This window comes from Dipodomys spectabilis, unplaced genomic scaffold (genome assembly GCF_019054845.1).
Source record: "Dipodomys spectabilis isolate Male_0828 unplaced genomic scaffold, ASM1905484v1 ptg000107l, whole genome shotgun sequence".
Lineage (NCBI taxonomy): Eukaryota > Metazoa > Chordata > Mammalia > Rodentia > Heteromyidae > Dipodomys > Dipodomys spectabilis.
The window spans coordinates 359125-382626 of record NW_024870784.1 but is presented as its reverse complement, the minus strand read 5'-3'; the positions used below and the strand labels follow the sequence as shown (position 1 = coordinate 382626).

Sequence of the window (23502 nt, the reverse complement as noted above, 5' to 3'; positions counted from 1 at the left end):
TTAGAGAATAGAGTCTCTTCAGCAACTTTGCTGGATGGGCTGGCTTTGAACCATGAGCCTCAGATCTCAGCCTCCTGAATTAATTTTTTAGTGGCTGATTTAGGGTGCGGCAGTGAAATGGTATATTACTCCTGCAATGATCAGATATTTAGATCTGTAAGCTCCTGTGACATCTGTATAGCCTTTTCTAGGATGAAATGATAGTTTTGACTTCTTTAGAAACTTGCATGGGGGGTGGGGGGAGTCCTGGGGCTTGAACTCAGGACCTAGGTGCTGACCTTGAGCTTTTTTTTTGCTCAAGGCTGGTGCTCTACCACTTAAGCCACAGCTCCACTAATAGCTTTTTTTTGTGTGTGGTTTAATGGAGATTAGAGTCTACCTGGCTTTCCTCCCCAGACTGGTTTCAAACCCCACCCTGAACCTCAGATCTTAGCTAGAATTACAGGCATGAACCCTTGGCTTAAAGGTGAAAGCCTTGCTTCTTAGAGACTTTTATTTTCATGGGAATCAAAATTCCGAATTGGTTTGAAGGAAAGAATCCAGTGACTTTCCAGAGACAAGTCTGACCAGTTTTGCAAGGTGAAAAAATTATTGTCTTGAGACAGAGTATGGAATGTCCTTGCTCATTCTTTTAAAGGGGACTGACTTTCTCACTTGGCTCTTTCCCTTAAGGCTAGCACTCTATCCATTGAGCCACATCTCCACTTTTTCCTATTGCTATTGCTTGGCTGGCTCAGATCTCAGTCTCCAGAGTAGCTAGGATTATAAGCATGAGCCCCAGCCCCCAGTAAAAACACTCTCAGGAGATGTGGCATTGTGGGTTGACTCTTGTACTCTCTAGTGTTCTGGATCTCAAGTTCTTTTGACCAGTTAGATGGGTTGCGTAACATTGTGACTGTGACAAACACTGTGACAAATGACCACCAGGGACTGGTTGAAAACAACAGATTTAATCTCTCTTGCTTCTGGAGGAAAGTCTAATGTGAGTTTCTATGAGCTAAATCCAAGGTGTAGGGAAGTCTCTCTTGCTTTCTGGAGTCTCTTGGGGACATCCGTTTCCTTCTCTTTTCCAGTACTGTGGCTCTTTCTTCCACCTTCAAAGCCAAAGACAGCAGTGGCCAGTTGAGTCTGTGGTACATTATATTGCTTTAACAATTGAGCTCTCTCACTTGCTTTTCAACTTTCTTTTTTTTTTTTTTCGTCGGCCATGGGGCTTGAACTCTGGGCCTGGGTGCTGTCCCTCAGCTCTTCAGCTCAAGGCGAGCGCTCTACCACTTGAGCTACAACGCCACTTCCGGTTTTCTGGTGGTTTATTGGAGATAGGAGTCTCACAGTCTCTCCTGCCCGGGCTGGCTTTGAACCGCGATCCTCAGATCTCAGCCTCCTGAGTAGCTAGGATTACAGGCGTGAGCCACCAGCACCTGGCTACAATTTTCTATTTTTATTTTTATGTTTTTGCCAGCCACGGGGTTTGAACTCAGGGCCTGGACACTGTCCCAGGCTTCTTTTGCTCAAGGCTAGTGCTCTACCACTTGAGCCACAGTGCCACCTCTAGCTTTTTTTGTTTATGTGGTGCTGAGGAATCAAACCCAGGGCCTCACACATGCAAAGCAAGCATTCTACCACTGAGCCACCTTCCCAGCCCCTCCCTTTTATATTTTTAAGAACCCTTGGGTAACAATGTTCAAGAGGAAGTGTACTCATAACCTCACTCATGTAACTGTAACCCTCTGTATAGTAGCTTTACAATAAAAAAAAAAAAAAAAAAAAAGAAGAAAAAAAAAAATAAAATACAATACCTTCCTTCATTACCAAAAAAAAAAAAAAAAAAGAACCCTTGTGATGACATTGGGCCCACCAGGGTTGACTTTTTTCCACCTATTAAATCAGGTAATCTCTTAGATTTTGTGGGTGAGTGTGTGCTCCCACTAATGAGCACCCGTATTGATCCTGGGGCTTGAACTCAGGGTTTGGGCAATATCACTGAGCTTCTTTTGTTCAAGGTTAGTGTTCTACCACTTCAGCCTTAGCTGTACTTCTGGCTTTTGGGGGATTAATTAGAGATAAGGGTCTCACAGACTTTGCTGCCGAGGCTGGCTAGGAACCTCAGTCCTCAGACCTCAGCCATCTGAGTAGCTAGGATTACAGGCATGAGCCACTAGCCGCTGACTTCTTAGATTTTTGCTTTTAATTCAAAGTTTTATGAAAAAGAATATAATTGTCCTCCTTTATTTTGGCTTTAAATCCAACCTAAAAAATCTGTCAGCTAGACTATAGAAAAAAAGAAATGGAATGCTATTTTAGTTATACCTTATATTTTCTTTTACTCGCTGAACTGAAACCCTTTTGTACAACTACTTAAAGGCACTGGTGGTTCATGCCTGTAATCCTAGCTACTCAGTAGGCTGAGATCTGAGCATCTTAATTCTAAGCCAGCCTGTGCAGCAAAGTCCATGAGACTCTTATCTTCAGCTAATCACCCCAAAAACCATAATTAGAGCTGTGGCCCAAAGGGTAGAGCACCAGCCTTACACTTAAAAAGCTCAGGGACAGCAGGAACAACATGGAGGCCTGAGTTCAAGCCCCAATAATGGCACACACACAAAGGATAACAATAATAAATTTTCTTTTAGGAAAGGAACTATATTCACATAGGTCACATAATAAAACACAAAAAGGAACAGAGAGAGCCTCATTCCCATCTCTAGTCTTATGTACATACTTTTTTTTTTTTTTTTGCAGGTACCAGGGCTTGAACTTTCTTGTTCATGGCTGCTACTCTACCATCTGAACCACACCTCCAGCCCCGCTTTTGCTGGTTGATCGGTGATAGAATCTCATGGACTTTTCTGCCTGGGCTGGTTTGAAGCTACAATCTTCCAGGTTTCAGCCTCTTGATTCCCTAGGATCACAGGGATGAGCCACTGGCATTTGGCTGTGCACATACATTTTTACTGAATTAACCTTTATTCTGTTATTTTTCTTAGACTGCCATAATAAGTTACAACAAACTAGTGGCTAGAAACAACAGAAATTTATTCTTTCTACTTCTAGAGGATACATGTCCAAAATGCCAACATCATTATAGTCCCTCCAAAGGCTTTAGAGGAAAACCCTTGATTTTTCTAGCTAGGGGCTCCAGTTGTTTCTTGGCTTGTGGCCCCACCACAAGGAAGGAAGGGAGAAAGAGAAAGGAGGGAGAGAGAGAAACCAAAGCTACTTCAAAATGGCTTCATCTACTTCCATTTCTGCCCTTGATGTTTATTTGCTTAAGTCTTACAAAACCAAAATATCAGTCTTTTCTTAATCTCTTCTCAATACAGTCTGAGTTTAAAAGATTATTTCTGATATCAATTTCTTTGAGCATCCATACAACTGAGGATATTTTTCATGTATTTACAGATTTTTATGTGTGTTTGTGACTCACTAGGTCCTGTTTGGGGTGCTGATGTATTTTCAATTTCATCTATTTTGTTCTCAAATGTTTATTTTTTTTTATATCACTTTCTTGTTGGAGCTCTCTCACTTGAATGGAGTTTGGTCTTTTACTAAACTTGAAGCAAGAGATTAGGTGAAAGTATATACCTGCAAAGAGGGGGTATTAGCTTCTCAGCTTTGAAATTCTATTTTGAAGCTGTTAGGAGAGTATGGGAAGCACCAAATAAGATTATCCTATCAGCAATGGCTGCAACTTGTGGGAACGCACTCACAGGAGAATGTGTGGCCACCAGGTGTGTCTGGAAGTTGATCGGTAGTAGGACTTTATCTGCACCTTTGAGAAGGTAAAGTTCCTGGTTTTCACATAAGAGCATGCCATTCAAGTGAAGAATCTGGTCACATCTGGTGTGGATCACTTTCCCATCCTGCCTCTCTCTCCCCAATACAGTTATGTCCTTGTCATCACCAATAGTTGAGGGCAGAAATCACTCCTGGCTATACACGCAAAAAGATTGAGCTGGGCACTGGTGGCTTATGCCTATAATCCTAGCTACTCAGGAAGCTGAGATCTAAGGATCATGGTTTGAAGCTGGCTGGGGCAGAAAAGTCCCTGTGAGATTCTTATATCCAATTAGCCACCTAAACACTGGAAGTGGTGCTGTGGCTCAACGTGACAGAGTGCTAACCTTGAGCAAAAGAGTTCAGGGATAGTGCCCAGGCCCTGAGTTCAAGCCCCACAACCACCACCACCAACAACAACAAAGAGATTGAAAGTAAGGTCTTTGCAGAAGAGAAGTTTCCCATTGTCAAGAGGAATGAATGAAAAGTATCATATCTATACAGTGGACTATTCTAATTTTCAAAGGAAGAAAATTCGTACCTAAGCTTGAGTTAACTCTTAACACAAGGTAAGTAAGTGAGCTTCAAAAGAAGCCACGTTGGGTGGGGAATGTGGCTTAGTGGTAGAGTGCTTGCCCTGTATGCATGAAGCCCTGTGTTCAATTCCTCAGTACCACATACACAGAAGTGGCACTCTGGCTCAAGTGGTAGGGTACTAGCTTTGAGCAAAAAGAAGCTCAAGGACATTGTCCATGCCCAGAGTTCAAGCCCCAGACTGGCAAAAGAAGAAGTGTGGGAACTTCTGCCAGGAGAGGAAAAAGGTTGGATGAGAGATTGGGCTGGAAGGAGGTTAGGAGTAGCAAAATAGAGGAGGACATTCTTTGAAGTGTATGTGTTGGTATGGAGGCTTGAATTTAAGGACTAGGTGCTATTCCTTAGCTTTTTCTGACTTGAGCCACACCTCCACTTCTGGCTTTTTGGTGGTTAATTGAAGATAAACATTTCATGGACTTTCCTGCCCAGGCTAGCTTTGATCCTCTGATTTTAGACTCCTAAGTAGCTAGGACTACAAGCCTGAGTCACTAGGGCCTATCTTAAAGGATGAGTTTCACTGTTTATTTTGCCCATTGTTCTGGTTCATATTTCTCTTGTCTATGGATATGTAATTTTTCGTATGGTTTTTTTCTAACTAATTCTATTTGTACTCAGTTTCCCTCCCACCCCCCAAGAAGTACTGAGGCTTGTACTCAGGGCCTTATCCTCTTAGCTATTTCTGCTCAAGGCTAGCATTCCACCACTTGAACCACATCTTCACTTCTGGCTTTTGCTGGTTAATTGGAGGTAAAATTCTCTCAGGGGTTTGTCTGCCTGGGCTGGCTTAAAACCACAATCGACAGATCTCAGCTTCCAGAGTAGCTAGGATTATCAATGTTCTATACAATTTCTTTAAAAAGTCACTTTGGTCCTTAATTGAGGACTTAAAGGCTCAATGATGTTCTAGTTCAGTTTGCATAAACATTATCCGGAGATCTTGGTCACCAAGTCCGTTGTGGTCCAGCAAATCTGGGGTGTGCCCTGAAATTCTGCATTTCCTAAGAACTTTGAAGGATACAGACTCTTCTGACTGACGCACCTTGTAAGCAAGGGCAGGACAGCGCCTTGCTGGAACTCTAGCCTTGCCTCTGGACACGCTGAACCTACCCGCCTTGCCTCTTTCTGTGATGTTGAATACCAGCGAGAAATCAGAACGTGGTAGACAGCAAAGCCACCTGCACTGGCCACGATTCCTGCGGCCTGTTTCCAAGTGGATGTGAGGAAGTGGTTTGTTCAGATCACAGCCCTCAGTAGAGTGCTGCTTCCCCTTCAGGGGTTATGTAACCTATAGATGACCAGCTGCCTGCGTTCTGTCCTTTGCAGAAAGGAATGTGCGAGAAAAGAGCCTGTCAGCTTTCCTTCCTCCCTTCCAAGAGTGAGAGGAACACAAAATAAACCTTTAAAAGACATGCCCCGCCTACCCCACCCAAACCCTCCAATCAGGTCTCAGTCCCTAATCCGGCCATCACCTCCCAGTTCTCCCAGTAGCACCACCAGCCGGAGACCAAACTTTCAACACTTGAGCCTCTGGGAGAACATTCCAGATCCAAACCGGAACACTTTTCCGTGGCAGGCTGGGGAGTGGAACTGCTGAGGGAGCAGGGGAACCAGAAAGAGGAGAGCGGTCTCGGTCTGCAGCTCTCCTTGAAGACAGCGCAGGCGGGCAGAGAAAGCACTTCTAGAAGGCAAAATGGAAAGGCTTTGCTGTACCCTGACTCACTCCAGTTCTCCCCACTCCCCCGATAAACATCGCACCTGACCTGTTCCCCAGCCTGCACCTTCTCTCCCTCGGGCAGGAAGTTCTGATCTTCTGGAGAAATACCTGGGTTGGTTCTGTCATGCATCCACCCCATTTTGCCTTTTCTTCCCTCCTCCAGGCCACTCCTCCGCGGCCTGCCCTGCCCTTCTCCCCACTGAACTCTGTCCTGATGGGGGTGGAGTGTTTTCCCAACGGCCAGCCACAGTTCCTTGGCTGGGGTTGGGGGGAGGGGGGAGATTACAGGCGTGCACTTACACCTCTTGCACAAATTGCAAACTAATCTTTATTGTCATATTGGCTCACTGGGAACTGCAATCTGATAGAAGAAAAAAGGCTGGTTTAACATTACGAGTCCTTTTGTAAAATGATTATTTGCCACTTGAACCCAACCGTAGCGTCAGCAAGCTGTCCCAGTGCAATCCGAGACCGCTGCGGAGGCCGGCAGGGAGCTGACCCTAAGCTCAAGTGGGCTCCACCTAGCTCTTCCTTTGCTTCCAGGCTGGCCGAGCAGAGGAAAAGATCGGATGTGCCTCGTCTGTCATCAGAATCTGCGTGCTCTCTCCTGCGCACCAGCCCTGGCACGCTGGTGCCTGGCTCTTCTCTTCTGAAATTGCTCTGCTTCTGCTTCTCAGTTGGGTTTTGCAGTCAGTCTTATCCTTCCTCCATGTTTGCTGGGTGCAGAGAGCTGTGAGGACTCAGGGCGCCTCCTCCCTTCATCAGTGCACTGCAAGGAAAGCACTTGGTGCAAGGAAGGATGGCATGTTTGTTGGGCATCCACCCAGGAGACTGAGATCAGAGAATTGTGGTTTGAAGCCAGCCCAGAGCAGGAACGTCCATGAGATTCCTTTGTTTTTGTTTTTGTCAGTCATGGAGCCTGAATTCTGGGTCTGGGCACTGTGTCTCAGCTCTCAGCTCAAGGCTAGCACTCTACCATGTGAGCCACAGTGCCACTTCCGGCTTTTTCTGCTTATGTGGTGCTGAGGAATCGAACCCAGGGCCTCATGCATGCAAGGCAAGCACTCTACCACTGAGCCACCTTCCCAGCCCCAAGTTCATGAGATTCTTATCTCCAATTAACCACCAGAAAACCAGAAGTAGTGCTGTGGCTCAAGTAGTAGAGGACCAGCCTTGGGCAGAAAAAAAGAACAGGACAGTGCCTAGGCCCTGAGTTCGAGCCCCCGTACTGTGTGTGTACATACTCTCTCTCTCTCTCTCTCCCCCCTCTCTCTCCCTCCTCTCTCTCCTTCCCTCTCTCTCACACACACACACACACAGAATGTTTGCCTAAAGATCTCTGGGTTTTGCCCACAGCTCCTTGGGGACAGTCTCTAAAGTCTGAGAATGCCTTGTACTTTATCAAAAGGCCCTAGGTCATACCCCTTTATCGTGGACTATTTGGAACCAGCGTGAACATGCTCTGGAGGCGGCTAGTCATGTCCACAAAACCAACCCTACTGAAAACCCTTGACACCAAGGTTCTGGCGAGCTTCGGTGGGGGCCAGCGCCCCGTGCCTATTGTTACATGTTGTTTCCAGAAGGCTTTGCTGTCCCCCCCCCCCCGCACCCCCACTGGTAAAGGACGCTGAGCTGCTGCCGGGCTTGCTCCTGCCCCACCTGCTACGTCTCCTCCTCCCGCCGTCAGTCCGTCTGTTTGCTGTAGAGAGACTGGTAATAACAGTTGTCATCAAGTTCTGTAAATCTTTCTAGTGAATTCTGGAACTTGAAAGCAGTCATGAGAACCCCTGAATTTGGCCGTTGGTATCAGAAGTGAGGATGGTCTTCATAGGCAAAGGGTAGGAATGTGAGCCTGTGGCCCCTGGTCTTGAACCCTCCACTTGGAGCTAGATACATCACTTCTTCTCTTTCAACCTCCTGCTCCTCCCTACCCAGTGTGGGCAGCGGGAATCTGTGTGTGCTCTGGAGGAGGGGTGGTGGGGTTGAGATGGGGCTGTGGAGGTGTCTGCCCCATGGCAAATGGCGTCATGTAGCACAGTGTATGAAGTGCTTTCGCATGTCTAGGCATGCTGGGTGACAGTGACCTCAAAGATCCCATTGCTGGTCTCCCTGGCCACTCCTCTAGCTAGAGGGAAGACAAGGAATTTGGGACTGAATAGAAGCAGTCTCTCTCTCTCTCTCTCTCTCTCTTCCTTTTTTCTCCTTCCTTCCTTCTCTCTTTTCTCCCTCCCCTTCTTTCTTCTTTCTTTCCTTTCTTTCTCCCTCCCTCCCTCCCTCCCTCCCTCCTTCCTTCCTTTTTTCTATTTTTCTTTTTTTCAGTCATGGGGCCTGAACTCTGTGCCTCAGCCCTTCAGCTCAAGGCTCACACTCTTATCACAGCCACAGCGCCACTTCCGGCTCTTTCTGCTTACATGGTACTGAGGAATCGAACCCAGGGCCTCATGCATGTGACACAAGCACTCTACCACTGAGCCAACTTCCCAGCCCCCCATCTTTCTTTCTTTCTTTCTTCCTTCCTTCCTTCCTTCCTTTCTTTCTTTCCTTATGTCAGTACTGGCGCTTGAACTCAGAGCCTTGTAGTTTCACTTGTTTTTTGTTTGTTTGTTCAAGACTGGTGCTCTACCACTTGAACTATAACTCTAGCTTTTTGGAGGTTAATTAGCAATAAGAGTCCCACAGGCTTTTCCACCTCAGTCTTCAGATCTCAGCTTTTGAGTAGCTAGGATTACAGGTGTGAGCCACCAACCCGTGGTTTGGGAGCCAGTTTTCTAAGTGAAGACTTTGTACCTCCATGGTGAAGACCCCCAACCCCCCCTCGCTCCCAGGGCCCTGCTTCCCTGTCATCATCAGGTGCTGCCTACACCGGGACATGATGGTGGTGGCGGGTCACAAGGACTCAGGTGGGCAACAAGACTCAGAACAAACACGTCATGCTCACCCTGAGGTACTTCATTGAGCTCTTTTTTTTTATTTTTGGTCAGTCGTGGGGCCTGAACTCTGGGCCTGGGCGCTCTCCCTCAGCTCTTCAGCTCAAGGCGAGCGCTCTACCATTTGAGCCTCAGCGCCACTTCCAGTTGTTTCTGCTTTTGTGGAGCTGAGGAATCGAACCCAGGGCTTCATGGCAAGCACTCTACCACTGAGCCACCTTCCCAGCCCCTTGATTGAGCTCTTGAGCCACCATCCACAGTCATTCAAGCTGACGAGGCAGCTAGAAAAAGCACAGTACACATTGTTAGAACAATTTGATCTTTTTGAAAACTAAAATTGAGACAGGTGTCATTGCTCATGTGTCATCCTACTACTCAGGAGGCAGGGATAGGGAGGATCACAATCCAAGCCTAGCCCAGGCAAAAAGTTCATGAGACCGCCCCCCCCCCCCCCCCCCGCCTTCCCCCCTCTCCCCCCCCATCTCAACCAACAGCTGGCTATGGTTCCATGTGCCTATGATCCCACCTATTTGGGAGGCTGAGACCAGAAGAATCACAGCACCAGACCAGCCTAGGCACAAAAGCTTTTATGACCTCATCTCAGAAGCAAAAGCTGGAAGTGGGCCGGGTGCTGGTGGCCCATGCCTGTAATCCTAGCTACTCAGGATGCTGACATCTGAGGATCTGCGCTGTGGCTCAAGTGGTAGAGCGCCAGCCTTGAAGCTGAAGAGCTGAGAGACAGCGCCCAGGCACCACAACATACAAAAAAAAAAAGCCAGGTGTAATGGTACCTGCCTGTAATCCCAGCACTGAGAAGGCTGGGGTGGAAGGATCCTATGTGCCAGTCCAGCCTGAGCACCATTTCAAACAAAAAACCTAAAACTGTGTGTGTGTGGGGGGGGGGGGGGGTGGACAGCTGATTGGCAATTTTGGACTAGAGTCAAGCAGGATGCAAGCAGTTTGGGACTGACATGGCTGCTAATGGGGGGGGAGGGAGGGAGGCAGCCGGCTGGGCTTTCTAGATTACAGACATGGCATGGCGGTGGCTCGGAGCCAGGAGCTCTCACTCAAGAGTTTGTTCCACCTTTGTCCCCGAATTGGATGTGTGTTACATGTCAATAAGGTTCTCCTAAAGTTCGTTCATTGTCCCCCTCAGAGTCCCTTTTCCTAAGGTGCCGGGCATGTGGAGGAAAGAAAGAACCCGATGCCTTCTGCGCTCTCTACAGGGTCTTGTTGACAGCAGCAGCCCCTGAGAAGGTGAATTGTTATATAACTCTAACCTTTTTGTACAACATCTTTGTTTTTGTTTTTTGGGGTCTAGTTGTGGGGCCTGAACTCTGGGCCTGGGCGCTGTCCCTCAGCTCTTCAGCTCAAGGCTAGCGCTCTACCACTTGAGCCACAGTGCCACTTCCGGCTTTTTTTTTCTTATGTGGTGCTGAGGAATCGAACCCAGGGCCTCAAGCATGCAAGGCAAGTGCTCTACCACTGAGCCACCTTCCCAGCCCTGTACAACTCCTTTGTAATAACAAGAAAAAAGTTAACCTTAAAAAAAAAAAGAAGTGCAAATACGAGGATCACGGTCCAGGCTGTTTCAGGGATAAGGCAAGATCCTATTCTAAAAATAACGAAGTGCAAAGGGCTTAGAGGCATGGCCTAAATGGTAGAGTGCCAGCCTAGCAAGCAGGAGGCCTTGACTGCAAACCCCAGGACTAGAAAAACAAAGTAATTTACCAAAACCTCCTAGCAAGTGGCTGCATTGGGCCTGGAACTCTAGCTAGACTTGCAAGGCTGCTTTCTCTCTCCCACACTGTCTCATGGATAACAGGGTTTGGGGTTTTTTTTTCCTCTACCTATGGTAAATGTAAAATTGTTTCATTTGTGGGCATCAGAAGTTGCCTTTCATATTACAATATGAAACTGGCAATACTATCTGCCAAACCCCTGAATTCTGGGAGAAGGCTGGTTGCACAAAAAGATCCAGAAGCTGAATGTCAGTGTCACACCTGTAATCCTACCTACTCAGGAGGCTGAGCTCTGAGAATTGTGGTTCCAAGCCAGCAGAGACATGGCAATTCATTAGATTCTAATCTCCAGTTAGCCACCCGAAGACCAGAAATGGCACCGTGGTACAAAGTGGCAGAAAGCCAGACTTGAGCGGAAAAGCTCAAGGGCAGCACCCAGGCCCTGAGTTCAAGCCCCATCACACACACACACACACACACACACAGAGCAAAACAGAAAACAAACTTTCTCTTTACTAATCCTTTCCCCAGACATAATGATTATTGCTCTGTTGCCAGCAGGTGGCAGCACCACCTCATAGTTGTCTCCGTTCCCAGCAAGGGTTCATTCATTGACTTTTGGGGCAAATTCCATTTTGGAATTCACCAAGGCAAGGTGGATGGGTGGAGGGAGAAGAGGTCTTACCCTCCCCTTCCTGCCCCACTCTGGCCTTCTTCCTATTCTTTGATCTCCAAAGATGAAGGTCCTCAACATCTGTCTCTAATTGACTTGTTTTCTGAGGATTTTATTTCTTTGACATGAAAGAGAATTGCAGTCTGTAGTTTTGGCCATGAGTTATGAGGTCTTGTGTTGTTCTAAGACTCATTTATTGAGTGCTTACTGTGTACTGAGCACCTGGTGCAGGGATCAAATCAGTTCATTTAATCCCACTATCAGAAAATGAGAGCCAGTGGATAGTGGCTCATACTTGTAGTCCTAGCTACTCAGGAGGCTGAGATCTGAGGATTGTGGCTCAAAGCCAGACTAGGCAGGAAAGTCCATTAGACTCTTAGCCCCCATTAATCACCAAAAAGCCAGAGTGGAAATGGAGTTCAAGTGGTAGAGTGCTAGTCAGTACTAGCACCAAAAGCAGAAAAGAAGAAAACCAAGCAGGTTTTCTTCTGATAGCTGCTGGGAGGCTGGGACATCTGGATTCCGTTTTCCTGTTTGCTTTTCAGTGATGAGCACTTCCTGTGAAATGTTACATTGTTTCTCACCAGGATTTGATTATTTACAAACCTTTAATGACGATGATGAAATTCAATAAAAAGACGCATCTGTAGTAGTTTTGTGCCCCTGTGTATATTAGGTTACTTCATTATCACAGATTGATGCATCTCTTTCAGCTTGGGGAGGTGGAGCACATGAGCAGGAGAACCGGCTGGAGCCCCTCAGCACTTCAGTGGAAACACGCTGCAGAGGCATTAGGGCCTTGTTACTCAACAGCTCCAAGGAGAGGGTGGAGAACCCAGGCGCCCTGCATCCGGGCATGTCAGAACATAGGAATGACGTCATTGGCTGTCACAAACTAAGAGGGGAGGGAGTTGCCCAGGTAAGCTCTTTACCTTCCTGTGGGAGGCTGTCCCAGTGCTTTATCCAGCCTTCCTTGTTCTGCAGCTTCTCAGAGGTCTGGGTGGACAACCCACAGAATTGCCTTGGGGTGAGTTCTAAATCACAGTGGATCAGAGGACAAAGATGTGAACGCTCTGTGAGGCCAAGCTGTGGGGTGGGACAAAGGGCTCCATAGAACGTGACGTGATACAGGCTTCAGGTGTGGGCTGTCCCACCCTACACGGAGAAGACCGTGATGGCAGCATGCAGAAGAAGGAAGTGCTGTGCACTTCCTGGAAGTGTGGAGACAGATACACGATGGTGTCAGTTGCGATCCTCTTGCGTTGTAATCGTGATGGCCATAGTGATCATTTCGGAGATCTTGCTGAAACTTAGGGACCAGATTAGGTGGTTTCCATATCTCATCTCTGTTCCTAACAACTCCCAAGGTAGATTTTTATAAATCTGTAACTGTATATATCTATGATTGTATCTATGATTGTATATATATATACAATCTGTATAGCGGAGAACTATGGCTACTTCATTACTCAGAATCTCTTCTTCCTTCCTTCCTCCCTCCCTCCTACCACCCTCCCCCCTTCTTGTGTTCCTTCCTTTTTTTTTTTTTTTAACCTTGTCTTTTGTCTTTCTTTGTGTGTGTGCTGGTTATTGGGTCTTGAACTCAAGGCCTCACGCTGTTGCTTAGCCTGGTTCTCTACCACTTGAGCCAGAGCTCCACTTCCTCTCCTGTTTATTTCTTCAGAGAGGAGGAGGGTTAAAGATTGGGTGTAAAGTGAGCATGTGCCACAGGACATATTACTGAATTCTAACTCCTCTGCCTCAGTGCCTACTCAAATAGAATTTCTCAGACTGAAAAGGTTCAGTGACCCCACAGCTCCTGTGCACCCCTCCAATCCAGACGAGCCGCGTGGGATCAGGGCCCGTCTCTCTCCACATTCCTGCGTGGAATACTTCCGTGCAGATGGTGTGATCCCCCGCCGCGCCCTCTTCTCCATCGTAAGGGGTCCCGAGGCATCATCCAAACATCATCTCACTTTTTTTTTCCTTTGTCATCATCGTACTCTTGATCCTTTTGGGGCTCTTTGGTTCTCTGTAGTCATCCTTGAAACCACATGTTTCCCATCTTATTTTTGCCAGAAAACAACAGCACCCTCCATTCACGGCCCCCCATTACAGGTGTGTTATAAAGGAGGGAACTCTGGAGTGGGAAACGGAGCCAGTGTTCTTTCGCCCCTCTTCTCTCCCACTCCCTGGAGCCTTCAGCAACACAAGTGAGCAGAGAAAACATTACCGACAGCATGGCAACCCACATTAAGGTTTATCAAAGTGGAGCCAGGAACTAACTGGTGGCTCAATGCCTGTCATTCTTTACTCAGGAGGCTGAGATCTGAGGATCACCATTTGAAGCCAACCTGAACAGCTAAAGTCTGTGTGATTCCTGTCTCCCATTAACCACCCTAAAGCTTGGTGTGGAGCTGTGAGGTCAAGTGGTAGAGCACTAGCCTTGAGCAAAAGAGCCAAGGGACAGTTCCCACGTCATGAGTTCAAGCCCCGGTGCTGGTGCATGCATATGTATGCCTGTGTGTGTGTGCCGCATGCGTGCGCACGCATGTGTGTGTGTATGCACACACACACACACACACACACACACACAAATTTATCAAAGTGAATTGTTGCTATGCTGAGGTTTTCCTAATCACCATGAGCACCCAGCTTTGTCTGTGGTGGACATACACACTGTGGTCTGGATGTGGTAAACTTCTCAGGCAACAGATAAGTTCTCTTTCTCCAAATCCCACTTCTAGCCATTGCTGTACTTTCTTCTCCAGAGGAATCTTAAATACTCAGGAGGCTGTGATTCAGAGGATTGAACTTTAAAGCAAAGCCAAAAGAGAAAAGTCTAAGAGACTCTGTCTCCAAAATAATCAGCACAAAGTCAGGCTGGAGGCCTGATTCAAGTGATAGAGTACCAGCTACACAAGCAAGCTGGGCAAGTGCAATCCCTTAGTTCAAACTCTGGTGTTGGCCAAAAATTAAAAAAAAAGGTGAACAGGGGCTGGGAAGGTGGCTCAGTGGTAGAGCGCTTGCCTTGCATGCCTGAGGCCCTGGGTTCGATTCCTCAGCACCACATAAGCAAAAAGAAAAAAGCTGGAAGTGGCGCTGTGGCTCAAGTGGTAGAGTGCTAGCCTTGAGCTGAAGAGCTGAGGGACAGCGCCCAGGCCCAGAGTTCAGGCCCCACGACCGGACCCAAAAAAAAAAAAAAAAAAGGTGAACAGAAACTAACCACCCAGTTGTGCAAATTAGGAAACTGAAGTAAAGCAAATCAAGTTCCTTGCTTATTGTAATGTGCTTGGAATGAGCCAGCCAAGCCAGGAAGGGGACCCCGGTTCCTTTACTCTATAGTGAGCCAGCTCGTTGGAGTGACAAGGCACTTACCTGTCACCAATCCCTAAGGAGCCACTGTGACTCCAGAATTTGGGAGCAAATATTAGCTTCTTCTTGGAAAGCATACAAGGAAAGCTGAACACAGTGGTGCTGTGGCTCATTCCTGTAATCCTAGCTACATAGGATAGGAATGAAGATCAGGGATCACGGTTCAGGGCCAGCCTGAGCATTCAAGTTCAGTGTGCTGGGTGCGGTTGTGCACCTGTCATTTCAGTGGCAAACAACAGCACAGATAGGAGGATCACAGTCCAGGCTGGCTTGGGCATAAAGCAAGATCCTCTCTTGAAAACCAACACAAAAAGGTGGCTGACACCGTGGCTCAAGTGGTAGAGCACTTGTTTAGCAAGTACAAGGTCCTGAGTTCAATCCCCACTACCCAGAGTGTGCTTGTGCACATGCATACATGCACACGTGATTTATTTAAGAAAAGGTCTATAGTATAGAATGCAAAATTCACCTGATTGTAGAGTTCAAACGGGTCAACTCAAAAAAATATGTGTTTATGGTTGGAGGCATGCCACCAAAGGTAGAAAGCCTGACTAGGAAGCACAAGGCCTAAGAAGCACTCCCCCAAAATTCCTCTACTAGCTACTTGGGTCATGCCCCCTCTCCCCAAATGCACACAACAAAATAATTTTTTCACTTATTCATTTTGAGACAGGGTCTTACTATCTAGTCCAGGCTGGGCTTGAACTTGTGATCTTTCTGACTCCGGCTTCCAAATGCTGGCATTACAGGTGTGTGCTACCACATCCGGCTTAGATTATTTTACTTTCTATAACAGTTTTCAGGCAGAGAAACTGCCTTTCAAATGGACTCAGTGAATGTCTCAGCTCCATGGTGGCTTGTTGCTAGGAACCGAAGAAAGCATTATTTCCTCGTGCTGTTGTTAGGATGATTTGTTCTGTAGGTGTGATGGGTGCACGGAAGAGAAAGCTATTGGTAGGATCCTCCAGTCCTCTGTGTGGTCAGCAGGGCTGGTCATTTAGTTTTGCTTTCCAGAGGCACCAGTTCTTTCTTGAAAATTTGCAAGCAAACTGACAGATTGCAGGATTGGAACTCCTGGCCACTGGCTGTGGGCTGACTTTCCCACCCCTGATTGGCGGTGGCTCGCTGCAGGCATGCCTTCCTTTTGTGGGCATGAACTTCTAACTGCAGAGCCCACTTCTCGGCTCTGAGCGTTGGTAATTGAATGTTGCTATGAGACTGTAGCTGTTTATTCTCCCGCAATGCTTTCCTGAAGAACGCTTCCCAGTTCTTCTGGCCCAGGGCTTCTCCTAGCCACACAAAAGCCTCCTGATCCCTTATGTTCCAAAGAAAAGAAAAAGACTCTATTTATATCCCCATCTCCTATAGAAGCCTTAGAAAATCAGAGGGGAGTTAGGTGCTAGCGGGTCTCTTGGAGGGCAGAGGTCCTTTCAAGTGTTTAATGAATTGTTGTTTTCAATAATGGTATGCGGCAAGGTTGATTTGCCTTAAAGAACAAGGTACCTGGATGTGAGGGCGATCTGGCTGCGACATCTGTCATCCCATTGATCGCCAGGGTTGATTCGGCTGATCTGGCTGGCTAGGCGGGCGTCCCCTTCCTCCCTCACCGCTCCATGTGCGCCCCTCCCGAAGCTGCGCGCTCGGTCGAAGAGGACGACCATCCCCGATAGAGGAGGACCGGTCTTCGGTCAAGGGTATACGAGTAGCTGCGCTCCCCTGCTAGAACCTCCAAACAAGCTCTCAAGAACAAGGTACCTCTGGGTGCTCTAATCCTAGCGACTCAAAAGGCTGAGATCTGAGGATCATGGTTCAAAACCAGCCTCGGCAGGAAAGTCCATGGAACTCTTATATCCAATTAATCATCAAGGAAACTGAAAGTGGAGCTGTGGCGCAAAGTGGTAGAGCCATAGCCTTGAGCACAAAAGCTCAGGGACATGGCCCAGGCCCTGAGTGCAAGCCCCACTACCACCACTACCAACAACAAAAAAAACCAAGAATCACCAGGCACTGGTGGCTTACACCTGGCTGAAATCTAAGCATCACAATTCAAAGCAAGCTTGGGCAGATAAATCTGAAAGACAGTCTTATCTCCAATTAACCAGCAAAAAGCTGGAAGTAGAGGTACGGCTCAAGTGGTAAAGCAAGAGTCTTGAAGGAAGTCAAGTCAGAATGTGGGGCGCTGAGTTTGCATGCGCATGTGCACACACACACACACACACACACACACACACACACACACACACACGAACCAAGGATCATCAAGATCTCAAAACTTAATAAAATATGTGTAAGACTGGGCACCAGTGGCTCACTCCTGTAATCCTAGCTACTCAGGAGGCTGAAATCTGAGGATCACGGTTCAAAGCCAGCCTGGGCATGAAAGTCCATGAGACACATCTCCAATAAATCACTCAGAAAACCAGAAGTGGCACTGTGGCTCAAGTGGTAGAATGTTTGCCTTGAGTTGAAGAGCTGAGGGATAGCACCCAGGCCCAGAGTTCAAGCCCCATGACTGACCAAAAAAAAAAAGTGTAAGTAGTTTTGAAAATTAGATACCTCTTGGAGTCGGGTACTGGTGGCTCATGTTTATAATTCTGCCTACTCAGGTGACCTGAGATCTGAAGATCATGGTTCAAAGCAGCCTAGATAGAAACATCCATGGGAGTCTTATCTCCAATTAACTATCAGAAAGCCAAAAGTAGAGCTGTTGCTCAAGTAGTAGAGCACCAGCCTTGAGTGTAAAAGCTGAGAGACAGGGTAGGAATATGACTTAGTGGTACATTACTTGCCTAGCATGTCTGAAGCCCTAGGTTCGATTCCTCAGTACCACTTAAACAGAAAAGGCCAGGAATGGTGCTGTGGCTCAAGTGGTAGAATGCTAGCCTTGAGCAAAAGAAGCTCAGGGACAGTGTCCAGGCCCTGAGTTCAATCCCCAGGACTGGCAAAAAAAAAAAAAAAAAAAGCTAAAAGACAATGCCGAGGCCCTAAGTTCAAACCCCAGTACCCTCCCCCCTCTTGGAATAGTAAATACAGTGATTTTAGAATACATACTTTATCAGTATCCTCATCTGTCAATACCTTGGTCTTTGTGTACTTCATAGAGGAATATGGAGACAAAATCTATTGCTTTTGCCTTTTTTTTTTTTTTTTTGCCAGTTGTTGGACTTGAACTCTGGGTGCTGTCCCTGAGCTCTTCAGCTCAAGGCTAGCACTCTACCACTTGAGCCACAGCGCCACTTCTGGCCTTTTCTGTGTATGTGATACTGAGGAATCAAACCCAGGGCTTCATGCATGCTAGATAAGCACTCTACCACTGAGCCACCTTCCCAGTCCATTGTTTTTGCCTTTTTGCCTGCTATTACCCTTTCTTCTCACCTATACTATGTCAGTTTCCCCTTGGGGACCCGCCGATCTACAAGGTAAGAAAACCTCTACCAACGGCCATGGCCCGGGCAGCACTTCCACCGCCACTAATCATGTTTGATGGACATGCGTAGCAGTATATTCTTGATGCATTTTGAAAGCCAACATCCTGCCCTTTCTTCTCAAAGACTGAGCGTAACCAAGCTGAGCCAGAGTCTCTGTGTGTGCAGTTTGTATATTGATCAGTGCAGATTTAGCAAGACTAAAAAAAAAAATGTTTGCCTCATAAGTGTTGCCATGGTGACAACAGCTTCCTGGACACCTGATGTTCCCTGCTTCCTCCTCTTCTTGAGATCTCAGTCAGCTTCTATTTTTACTCTTTGAGGCACTGCTACATCTACCTAATACATTGCATTTGTGTACTTTTTGCCTACATTTCTCCAAATCCGTTAGGATGGCAACAAAAGGAATTCTCTGATGCTATTTCAGAAAATAAGATTACATGAAAGCCATTTTTTTTTTCTGTAATGGGAATCTTGTTCTCTTGTCATTTCATTATACACTTGTAGACAAGGTCCTGGGGGTGTTAAAAATTTCATCAGCAGGAAGTGTGGGGGAGGGGAAGGGACCCCTTTCTGCATTGGTGTTGGGAAGGGCTGAGCCAGACAAAACAGAGGTGCTAAGCTTTAGAATTGCTAGTCCCACTGGGATGTTTTATGCTTTTATTCAATGTAGTTTTCTCCTTAGTGTTCTCCCCTTTACATTTAGACTGTGGTCTTGAACATATTTCAGCTCCAATACATATGAATCACACAGACAGTCTCATTAAAATGCAATCAATTATACTAGGAGCTGGTGGCTCATGCCTGTAATCCTAGCTGCTCAGGAGGTTGAGATCTGAGGAACCTCATTTGAAGCCAGCCTGGGCAGGAAAGCCTGTGAAACTCTTCTCCAGTTAACCACCAGAAAGCCAGAAGTGAATCTGTGGCTCAAGTGGTAGAGCATTAGCCTAAAAAGCTATGAAACAGAGCCCAGGCCTTGAGTTCGAACCCCAGCACAAGCATACACACCACCCTTGGCTGGGCGCTGGTGGCTCACACCTGTAATACTAGCTACTCAGGAGGCTGAGATCTGAGGATCGCGGTTCAAAGCCAGCCCAGGAAGGAAAGTCTGTGAAATTCTTATCTCCAATAAACCACCAGAAAACTGGAAGTGGTACTGTAGCTCAAGTGGTAGAGTGCTCGCCTTGAGCTGAAGAGCTGAGGGACAGCGCTCAGGCCCAGAGTTCAAGCCCCACAACTGACTGACAAAAAAAAAGCATACACACCCAAAAATGCAATCAAATTCCCTATTTTAAACAAACTTCTAGGGATGCTCAGGTTTCTAACTATGGGATCACACTTGGAGCATGAGGATTCTCCAGCCTTAGTTGTCCAGATTCTTCACCTCTGGGGGATTCCATTCCATGTATGTGTAGCGCATATATGTAATACTACATTCAGCCAGCAGGTGTCACCAGTGCATGCTGAGTCCCAGCTGGACAGGCTCCTCACTAAGGACTGTACTTCAAATGTGTTCATGCCAAGAGCTTTAGGTTTGGGTTGGCAGAATGGTTCAAGTAGTAGTGCACTTGCCTAGTAATCTTGCCAATCTTGCCATTCTGAATTAAAAACCCAGTACCACCAAGATAATGTTTTAGTTTGGTTATGGTTTGAATTTCCAAGCAAAGTAACTCCTGAGGGGGATTCTTATAAAACATCTTAATAACCTGTTTCTTTCTGATTTTGAAATCAATGGGATTATAGCTCAGCACTAGAGTTCCTAACTAGCTTACACAAAGGTCTCAGGTTGGATCCTCAGTACAGAAAAAAAAAAGATGCTGTTAAGGAAACAAAAAGACAAATCAAGAGAAAATATTTGGTACACCCCTGTCATTCCAAACCCTGGGAGACCAAGGCAGAAAGATTGTGAGCTCAAGGCCAGTCAGTCTGGGCTAAATATTAAGACTTTGTCTCAATAAAACTACTGAGCAGGCATTGGTGGCTCTTACCTATAATCCTAGTTAGCCAGGAGTCTGAGATTAGGTTCATGGATAAAGCCAGCCTAAACAGAAAAATCTGAGACTCATTAACTACCAGAAAAGCCAGAAGTGGAGCTGTGGTTCAAGTGGGAGAGGCACCAGCTTTAAGTAAAAAAGCTAAAGGACAGCTCCCAGGTCCTAGTATCAGTATAATAAATAGATGAATAAATGAATCGTAGGTTATGAGGATACAAAGACAGGACAGATAAGATCTGAGCTGCAGGGCTGGGAAGGTGGCTCAGTGGTAGAGCGCTTGCCTTGTATGCCTGAGGCCCTGGGTTCGATTCCTCAGTACCACATAAGCAAAAAGAAAAAAGCCGGAAATGGTGCTGTGGCTCAAGTGGTAGAGCGCTAGCCTTGAGCTGAAGAGCTGAGGGACAGCGCCCAGGCCCAAGAGTTCAGGCCCTATGACCGGACCCAAAAACAAACAAACAAACAAAAGATCTGAGCTGCGGCTCTGAGTGGAAGTGGGGCAGTCCCTGCCCTACTCGTGGTAACAAAGGCAAAGCCACTCCTGCATGTTCTTTCATTGACAACTTCGTTCTCAGCAAGACTGAAATGGAACCAAGCACGTTAGGAATTCCTCGGGTTCCTCAACTAGCTGCTAGTACCGCATGGTTCTGATGAATCCTTCCTGAATACAAGTACACACGTGGAACACAATTACTGGAGAGAGAACCTTGTACACACACCGTATCTATTGCTACAACCAAGTAGTCCAGCTCATGATATCCAAGTTTCCTTTGGAAATTGTCTGGGGACTTGGAAATCAGTCATGAGCTACTGCCGTAATGCATTGGGATGAACAGGTGGAGAGATGTTGGCAGGGGGGTGGGGGGGGTGGGGTGGGGGTGGGGGGAGGCAGCGGGGAAGAATCCCCAGCTTGTGCACACCCGCACCTCCTGTGGGCTCCCCACCCCCATCTAATCTGGCAGAGAGAGCTGACTGTCATGATCAGGAGCCCGGGACACCTTGAGCATTAAATCTCACAGCAGGAGACGGCACTGGTGACTCACGCCTGTCGTCCTAGCTACTCAGGAGACTGAGATCTGAAGGTGGTAGTTCGAATCCAGCTCAGGCAGTAAAGCCTACGAGACTCTTATGTCCAATTAACCAGTAAAGAGCCAGAAGTGGAGGCGTGACTCAAGTGGTACAGCATCCGCCCTGAGTGAAAAAGCCAGGGGAGAGAGGAAGGTCCCGAGTTCAAGCCCCAGGACCAGCACATACAAGCAAAACAAAAGCTCAGGGCAGGAAGAGCGGTGGTGGCTTTGGAGCAACATCCCTTCCAGGAACCCCAAGACCTCTACTTGAAGCGTGTTGTTCAGTCAGGGGGTTCAGTGGGATTATTGGGGAGAATGAGAAGAAAACATTTCTGTACTCAATAAACCTTTTCAGCAGGGCCGCCAGGAGCTGTTCCTGTGTTCTGAGACGCTCCAAGGACGAGGGAGGGAATGCGCTCTGCCTCCCAGTGACCAGATTAAGGAACCTTCTGTTCTTGGAACACAACCTCCTTGGAAAACTGGGTCATCGTTTCCCGCAGGCAGGGCCGGCGGCCTGAGGCCTGGGCAGTTGTCCAGGTCCTCTAGCCTCACGTTTGGTTTCATCCTCGTCTTCAAAAGTGTCAACAAGCCCTCTTTTCTTCATGCAAAACCCAGCCTCAGGTATTTTGTGATAGCAACCAAAACCAGCCCAATTCATCACCCTTACTTTTCTGCACACGAATCTTTACCTCCTTTTCTTTCCCCTGGAACTTGATTTGTGACACTCGGTCCTCCTCTCTGCCTCCTTTCTGTGTCTCAAGTAATTACACGTTAATGAAAAAGGCCCATGGAGCAGTGATATTTTAACATTTGAAGGAGATATTGTGTGTGTGTGTGTGTGTGTGTGTGTGTTTTCTCCTAAGTTTATTGGGGAAAACAGTCAAAGACTTTCCTGTTGGGGCTGGCTTTGAACCATGATTGTAAGATCTCAGCCTCCTGAGTACTTAGGATTATAGGCATAAGCCTGGAGACATTTTACTAAGTATGTCAAAGAAGATTTTCTCATGATCTGCTATTAGAAAAAACACTTGATATGCCCACACCCTGACTGGGTGTGCGGCTCAGCGGTACAGCACTGGCCCAGGATGTACAAGGCCCTGGGTTCAACCCTCATAACTGAAAAGGAGAGAGAAAACAGGTAGGACGAGAGGAAGCTATTAGTTCTATTTTGTATACATTTTCGCTTAGGATTAGAGATTATTACATGCAAACATTTTTCTAATGGGATTATTTTGTTCTTGTCCTTTATTAGCAGGCTATTAAAAATGAATTACAATAATGTACAAGCTTTTCATCTCTAATTGGGAATTATCTCAGAGTGGCGAATGAGGAAAAAGAACAAAACAGTTGCTAATGTTTTATATTTCCAACATCTGTGTAAGAAAATGATCTAGAAGTGATCAGTACCAGAGAAATGCTTGAGAAACTGAATATTACTGTGTTTCAGTTACTATATTTCGTGTTAGGAAGCTGGAATTTGACTGATCAAGGAAATCACTTGTAATAAGAAAGCCTCTGGCAGGGCACTGGTGGCTCACGCCTGAATTCCTAGCCACTCAGGAGGCTGAGATGTGAAGATGGCAGTTCAAAGCCAGCCCGAGCAGGAAAGTCCAAGAGACTCTTATCTCCAATTAACCACCAGAAAACCTGAAGTGGCGCTGTGGCTCAAGTGATTGAGCGCTTGCCTTGAGCTGAAGAACTCAGGGACAGAGCCCAGGCCCAGAGTTCAGGCCCCACCACTGACTAAAAAAAAAAGCCTCTGTGTGTGTGTGTGTGTGTGTGTGTGTGTGTGTGTGCTCGTACTTTGGCTTGAACTCAGGGCCTCACTTTTCTGCTTGGCTTTTTCATTCAAGGCTGGTGCTCTGCCACTTGAGCTACAACTCCACATCTGGCTTTTTGCTGGTTAGTTGGAGATAGGAGTGTCATGGATTTTTCTGCCTGGGCTGGCTTTGAACCTCACTCCTCAGATTACAGATGAGCCGTTGGCACCCAGCAGAATGCCACTTCTTACCATGAGTTTTGAGAGGATAGAAAGTACTTGTGTCCGTGAGGGAAAAGAAGGAAAAACGAACTTGCTGAACGCAATGAAGAACACAGCTGCTGAAGGTCGCTATGCACGGGAAGGTCACTAAGTCTCAGGCTGAGATAATGCAGATGTGTAGAAGATGCTGGAAAGGGCCATTTCCCAAGCTCACAGGCCTCTTGAAGCCACATCCT

General features: G+C 46.9%; 1 long non-coding RNA gene across 1 annotated transcript; it reads right to left on the bottom strand.

The window, feature by feature from the left end:
• Positions 1-976: 976 nt before the first annotated feature.
• Positions 977-6213, bottom strand: LOC122114300. Its single transcript, XR_006148557.1, has 3 exons — positions 6132-6213; positions 5841-6049; positions 977-1094 (listed from the first exon to the last, which is right to left on the bottom strand). It is a non-coding gene; the product is annotated as an uncharacterized LOC122114300 (long non-coding RNA).
• Positions 6214-23502: the final 17289 nt, after the last annotated feature.